This window comes from Vombatus ursinus, unplaced genomic scaffold (genome assembly GCF_900497805.2).
Source record: "Vombatus ursinus unplaced genomic scaffold, bare-nosed wombat genome assembly UNPS02004809.1, whole genome shotgun sequence".
NCBI lineage: Eukaryota > Metazoa > Chordata > Mammalia > Diprotodontia > Vombatidae > Vombatus > Vombatus ursinus.
Genome location: NW_020944587.1, coordinates 8,184 through 15,244, shown reverse-complemented (window position 1 = coordinate 15,244; position 7,061 = coordinate 8,184). Strand labels below are relative to the sequence as shown.

The window sequence follows — 7,061 nt, the reverse complement described above, 5'->3', positions numbered from 1 at the left end:
CAGGCAATGAGGAAACAAAACTATCACTCTTTGCAAATGCCCATCAATTGGGGAATGACTGAACAAGTTGTGGTATATGATTGTGATGGAAGTCTGTAAAGGAGTAAAGAAATTGTCTGGTTTTGCTGTCCCCTCCCCCCTTTCTTCTTCTTTGTTAAATATGCAACAAGGACTGGAACGTGCCCAAAAGACATCAGAGTGTCTGGTGTTGCAGATTCCCCATGCGGGAGAGACTGAAAAGCCTGCTTCCAAGAGCTTTATGATGATGCTGGAACATGTCTAGGCATTCTCTAATCAGTTCTGGTTCACTAACCTTGTGTCTAGAAGAAAGCTGTTCAACTAGGAATACGTCATAAAGTGGCCATCAGAGCCTCAGTCGCTTTTCCTTCGGCTACTTTTGTGGTTTGGTTCCTTTGCCCATGGTGTCCAGTGAGGAGCGATGCTGTAAGGGGAGAGGCCATGTCCTTTTCCCACCAAGGCAATGGGGCCCTGTGAACTGGACCACAGTATTTGACTCTGCCTCGGTCTTTTTGTTCTAGGTAAAGAAGGTTAATCTGAAGTCACTGACAATGCGAGTTTCCAAAGATCGGGACACTGAGCCTACAGGAATCCCAGAGTGATAGACCATGCTGAGTTCTGCAACCAGTGGAGCATTGATGGCCTCAGGAACAAAGAGTGACCTTTTAGACCCAATCCAGGTGAGGTAAGGATTCATCCTGCAGTCATGCCATATCTGGATATGAACTTGATGGGATCAATATTATCTAAAAACTGTGCTGTCTCAGCCTACCCAGATTTGTGTGAAGCTGGGCAGAGTATACCCCAAAGTTGGGGGAAAGTGTCTGTACTTCGTTCTTACTATATATTTGAAGTAATTATCCCTTTATAAAAGCTAATTGATGTTAAGTAAATGGAATTAGGGATGCTACTCACTGGTGCCTAACAGTGAGGGAAACAGTCAGTGAGGGTTTGAGATTATAGCAGTAGAGAAGATGTCCCTAAACTTCTCATACTACCACCCCATAGAATCCTGGCACTGGAGGAATAAGCTCTGGGGGGAGGGGTGGGGGAGATATTGTCATATATTTGGGATGGCTATCTGGGAGAGGAAGGGATATGGGGGGAGGAATTTAGGCAATGTTATAAAAAAAGGTATCAATAGAAATTTATGTTAAAAAAAGAGATCATTGGTTATTTTGGAAAGAATAGTCACAGTTGAGTGGTATAGTTGGAGGCCAAAGTTTAAGGGATTGAATGAGATGAATAAGAATAGAGGAAGCTCGCACAAGGAAACAAGACATATTCTTTTCAAGGAGTTTGTCTATAAAACAGAAAGGAATTCTAGGGTTAAAATATAGCGCTGAATATAGGCAATAGTTAGAGAGAGTTACAAGGTACAGCAAGGAATTTTTTGTAAGGATGGGAGGGAACAGTGGGGATCAGACAACTGGTAAGAAAGAGATTGAAGGGGACACTTTGCTGGCACTGGGTTCAGGATCCCATTGCATTGCTCATACACAGTTCCAGGTCATGGTCTCAGGGCAAAGAGGAGCACTACTGCTCATGGCTGCAGGAGAGCAGAGGCCCTGGTCACAGTTCCAGCCCGGAGAGGAGTATTTGTGGTCACTCACAAGGGATCAAGGGCCTTAGTCTCAGTTCCAATGCATAAAGAAGCACTAGTGCTTGTGGCTACAGGAAAGCAGGGGAAACTGGTCACAGTTCCAGGAGTGCTGGCACTTGTAGTTACAAAAGAACAAGGTACCTTCCTGGGTAAAGACCAGAAGACAGGCCAGGAGAACAGTGCCCACACTTTTCCTTAGAAGGACTGAAAACTTTCAGTCCCCCAGAACTAGATTGGAAAACAGCAGAACAAAAAACCTAAAGCTTGTAGCAGTGCCCCTTCCACCACAGGAGCAAAGCTAACTTTAACATAAAGTTAAAAGTCAAGAAATAGGCTGGAAGAATGAACAAAAAAACAAGCACAAAAAACACAAAACCCACACATAATAAAAGAACCTGACAATAAAAAGTTACTATGATGATAGAGAAGAGCAAGACACAAACTCAGAAGACAATGATGTCAAACAGCTACAAGCAAAGCCTCAAAGAAAAATGTGAATTGGTCAGAAGTCTAACAAGAATGCCTGGAGAAAGCTCAAAAAGGATTTTTAAACTTATTTAAGAGAGGTAGAGGAAACATTGGGAAAAGGAATAAGAGTGATGTAAGAAAATTATAAAAAGAGAGTCAACAGCTTGATGAAAGAGGCACAAAAAATACTGAAGAAAATAACACCTTAAAAAAACAGAACTGGTCAAATGGGAAAAAAGGCACAAAAACTATACAAGAAAAGAACTCCTTAAAAGTAGAATTGGCCAAATAGAAAAAGAAGTACAAATTTCACTGAAGAAAATAATTCTTTAAAAATTAGAATTAGGCAAGTTGAAGGTAATGACTCCATGAAACACCAAGAAACAATAAAAGCAAATCAAAAGAATGAAAAAATTGAAGAAAATGTGAAATATCTCATTGGGAAAACAACTGACCTGGAAAATAGATCAAGGAGAAATAATTTAAGAATTATTGAACTACATGAAAGCCATGATAAAAAAAGAGCCTAGACATCATCTTTCAAGAAATTATGAAGGAAAACCACCCTGATATTTTAGATCCAGAGGTTAAATAGAGATTGAAAGACTCCACCTCATGAAAGACATCCAAGATAGAAATTCCTAGAAATATTGTAGCTGAATTCTAGAGTTACCAGGTCAAAGAGAAAATATTTCAAGTAGCCAAAAAGAAACAATTCAAATATCATGGAATCACAGTCAGTATCACACAAAATTTAACAGTTTCCACATAAAAGGATCAGAGGGCTTAGAACATGACATTCCAGAAGACAAAGAAGCTAGTATTAAAATAACCTGCCCAGCAAAAGTGAGTATAATTTTTTTTGGGAGGGGGAATAATTATTTAAAATGAAATAGAAGATTTTCAGGCATTCCTGATGAAAAGACCAGAGCTGAATAGAAACGTGTATACAGAAATTACTATGCATAGGACACAAAAAGAAGAGCAACTAATGTTCCTTGCCTTCAAGGGGACTGCATTTTCCCATAGACATATAACATGCAATAAAAATCTAAAGAGAAAGAAATAAAATCTGCATTGAATTGATAATTGAGCCTATGGAAGCTAATAAGATTATTGAGGGAGGTCATCAATAAAGAAGAGAAGAGGATTCAGGACAGAGCCTTGGGGTCACCCACAGCTACAAGATGGGACATAGAAAATCTAGCAAGAGAAACCAACATGCTTCTACAGGTAGGGGAAGAACCAGGAGAGAATAGTATTGTTATTATTATTGTTATCATTAATTTATTTATTTTTAGTTTTCAACATTCACTTCCATAAGCTTTTGACTTTTAAATTTTCTCTTCCTCCCTCCCCAAGACAGCATGCAATTTGCTATAGGCTCTACATATACATTCTTATTAAACATATTTTCATATTAGTCATGTTGTAAAGAAGAATTAGAACCAATAGGAGGAACCACAAGAAAGAAGAAACCAAGAAAAACAAAAGAAAAAAGAGCAAATAGTATGCTTCAACCTGCAATCAAATATCATAGTTCTTTCTTTGGATGTGGATAGCATTTTTCATCATGAGACTTTTGGAGATGTCTTAGATCCTTGCATTGCTGAGAAGATCTTAGTCCATCAAAGTTAGTTACTGCACAATGTGGCTGTTATTGCATACAATGTTCTCCTGGTTTTGTTCACTTCACTCAGCATCAGTTCATACAAATCTTTCCAGGTTTTTCTGAAGTTTGCTTGCTCATCATTTTTTTATAGCACAATAGTATTCTATTACATTCATATACCACAACTTGTTCAGCCATTCCACAATTGATGGAAATCCCTTCAATTTCCAGTTCTTTGCCACCACAGAAAGGGCTGCTATCAATATTTTTGTGGGTCCTTTTCCCATTTTATCGTCATAGCCCTAGAAGTGGTATTTTGGAGTCAGAGGATATACACATTTTTATAGCCCTTTGGGCATAGTTCCAAATTGCTCTCCAGAATGGTTAGATCAGTTCACAACTCCTCCAACAATGCGTTAGTGTCCCAATTTTACCACATCTTCTCCAACATTTATCATTTTCCTGTGTAGTCATGTTGGCCAATATGACAGGTGTGATGTGTTACCTCAGAGTCATTTTGATCTGCATTTCTTTAATCAATAACAATTTAGAGCATTTTTTAATATGACTGTAGATAACTTTAATTTCTTCCTATGAAAACTGCCTGTTCATATCCTTTGACCATTTATCAATTGAGGAATGACTTTTATTCTTATAAATTTGACTTACTTCTCTATTAATATTATTATTTTTTTTTAAAAAAAGGGAACAGAGAATACCAGAGAGGAAGTAGAGAGGTCAATGGTGTTGACTTCTGGGCAGATATAAAGAAGAATGAGGATTGCAAAAATGTAATTCAGTGATTGGTGATCTTAGAGAGAGCATTTCATTTGGGTGTTAGGATAAAGAGTCAGACTACAAGAAATTGAGAAGCTAATAAGAGGAGAGAAAATGGAAGCAATGAATGTAAACAGTTCTCCCTGATACCTCAGAACTTGACCTTGCCTCTGCCTTTAGGAATCAAGGTCAGCAGGCCTATTTTTCCTAGCTTAGTATTTCCTTTCCTTAGTATTAGCCCTTCATCATGTGAAACAGACACTTTGAACACTACTGTCTCTTTCATACTTCCACACATCAGCATGGTGACACTGTAATTATCTCAAGTTTTTCCTCCAAATCAGTTCTCTAACTCAACATTTGCTTAACTGTGATCAAAAGCTTCTTATCCAACATCCCCCCATTCCCCCATCAATCTACCAACTTTATATTCTGCTCTCACAAAAAGCTGTAATCATTTAACCTCCACCCAGTTTACCTAGTGTGTTAGCCCCCTCTTCCTCAGATATTACTTGCTGTGTGACACTGGGAAAGTTGCTTAACCCATCCTGGTCTCAGTTTTCTTATCTGTAAGATGAAAATATTAATAATAGGACCTCCCTCCTAGGGCTGTTGTGAGGATAAAATAATATTTGTAAAGTGCCTTGAAAACCTTAAAGTGTTATATAAATGAATTGTTTTTATTATTATTATTATTATTATTATTATTATCATTATTAATTATACAGGATTCTTGTCCCAACCAGGAGCAGCAGTTCCACACTGACTTCTTCAGCAATATTACATCTAGATTCTTTTGATCTAATACTCTTCACAAGGCTGATTGAGAATTGGTAAAGGAAACCTTCCTCACAAGTAGAAGTACCTCAAAGTATGGTGGGCAGCCTCAGGCCAGCCATGGAGGACATTACTTCCTCTCCAGGATAGCTGGACTTTTAGAGAGGAAGGACTTACTTCCTCATTGCTGCTTCAAGAAAAGACACACATAGTTCCAGACTCTTACCGGGAAGAGACCCATGGACATCAGAAAGCAAACAGAGAAGCTGGATCCTCAACATATCCCTAATTTCCTTAGTCTCTCTCAAGACTTTGAGATGGAGGTCTCTCATTCCCAGGGGGAGAGTTCATTCACTCTATGTATTGCCCATATTCAGCCCATATAACTTCTCCAATTTCTATTTGTTATTTGCTTGTATAAGTGAGTATATTTGCTGTTGACTATTTATGATGGTCTTTTGTACAACTGAAATTTGGTGGGAAGAAGTCAAGTCTGAATAGAAGCTTAGAGGAACCTGTCCCTTTTAAAAGATAATACTCAAGAAAGTGGCTTGAATTTAAAAAAAATTCCCCTAGATTAACAGTGGTGTGTGTGTGGCGGGGTGGGGGCACTGTGAAGCTTAATATAATTCTAGTCTGGGACTCCTTTTTATGAAAGAACAGCACAGTTATCCTACAGCCTCTTCTCTAGGCAGGAATCAAAGTCTCCCTTAGAGCTGCATGGGTAAGATCCCAGAGATATTTATCCATGCTTCCCAGAAGCCACATTTATACAACCCATATCTATACACATACCCCTTACATGGGCAGCAGACCTACCCTGCCAATTCAATATCCTGCCATAATTCCTGAAGCCTAGTGAAAACCAATTTGACTGGTACAGCCTCAGCTTCACCCACACCCCAGGATGCCATATGCCAAGGTTAAAAAACCCAGAGACTGGGCTCTAAACCTCCTCTCCCTTTTGAACCTCTTGAGGGGATGTGTCATTAGGATTCAGTTCCCTGTGTCCCTGTCCCTCATTCCTCACTCCTCATTGGGCATTTTAGAAAACACCCTCATGATTGAAAAAGAAAAGGAGCTAGGTCAATTGATAAAAGCAGTTTCCAGAGCTTTAATGATAGTGAAACTTTCAGAGATCAAAGGCCATTGATGAGCTTGATTTAGGGAGTAGAAGGCAATGCTTCTGAGCCTTACTGAAAGGATTCAAAACAGAAGTGGAGCTGGTGTATAGTTAGCTAATTATACAAGCATATGAAATATCATGGGGTAATAGAGAGACTGTCACAATCAAGCAGGTCACATGAATGTTTTTGTTTTCCAGTGCATCTAAAAGTTGTTTATACTATACTGTAGTCTATTAAGTGTGCAATAGTATTATGTCCAAAAAAATGTACATGACAATTTAAAAATACCTTATTGCTAAAAACAAATGTTAACCATCATCTGAGTTTTCAGCGAATAGTAATCTTTTTGCTGGTGAAGGGTCTTTCCTCAATGCTGATTGCTGACTGATCAGGGTGGTGGTTGCTGAAAATTGGAGTGGCTTATAAGACAACAATGAAGTCTGCAGCATCAATGGACTCTTCCTTTCACTTGAACACTATAATGCCATTATAGGGTTATTAATTGGCCTAAATTCAGTATTGTTGTGTCTCAGGGAATAGGGAGGTGGGGAGGGGGGGAAAGAGAGAGAGAGACACAGACTGAGACAGACAGAGAGACAGAGACAGAGAGAAGAAAAGACAGAAACTGAGAGACACAGAGAGAAGCATAGCGAGAGAGACAGAGAGAGACACGGGGGGT

At 38.9% G+C, this 7,061-nt stretch overlaps 1 long non-coding RNA gene across 1 annotated transcript; it reads left to right on the top strand.

The window, feature by feature from the left end:
* The first annotated feature begins 205 nt into the window (after nucleotides 1–205).
* LOC114027751 lies at nucleotides 206–6,835 on the top strand. The gene is made up of 3 exons (XR_003567286.1): nucleotides 206–444; nucleotides 540–698; nucleotides 5,207–6,835. It is a non-coding gene; the product is annotated as an uncharacterized LOC114027751 (long non-coding RNA).
* Nucleotides 6,836–7,061: the final 226 nt, after the last annotated feature.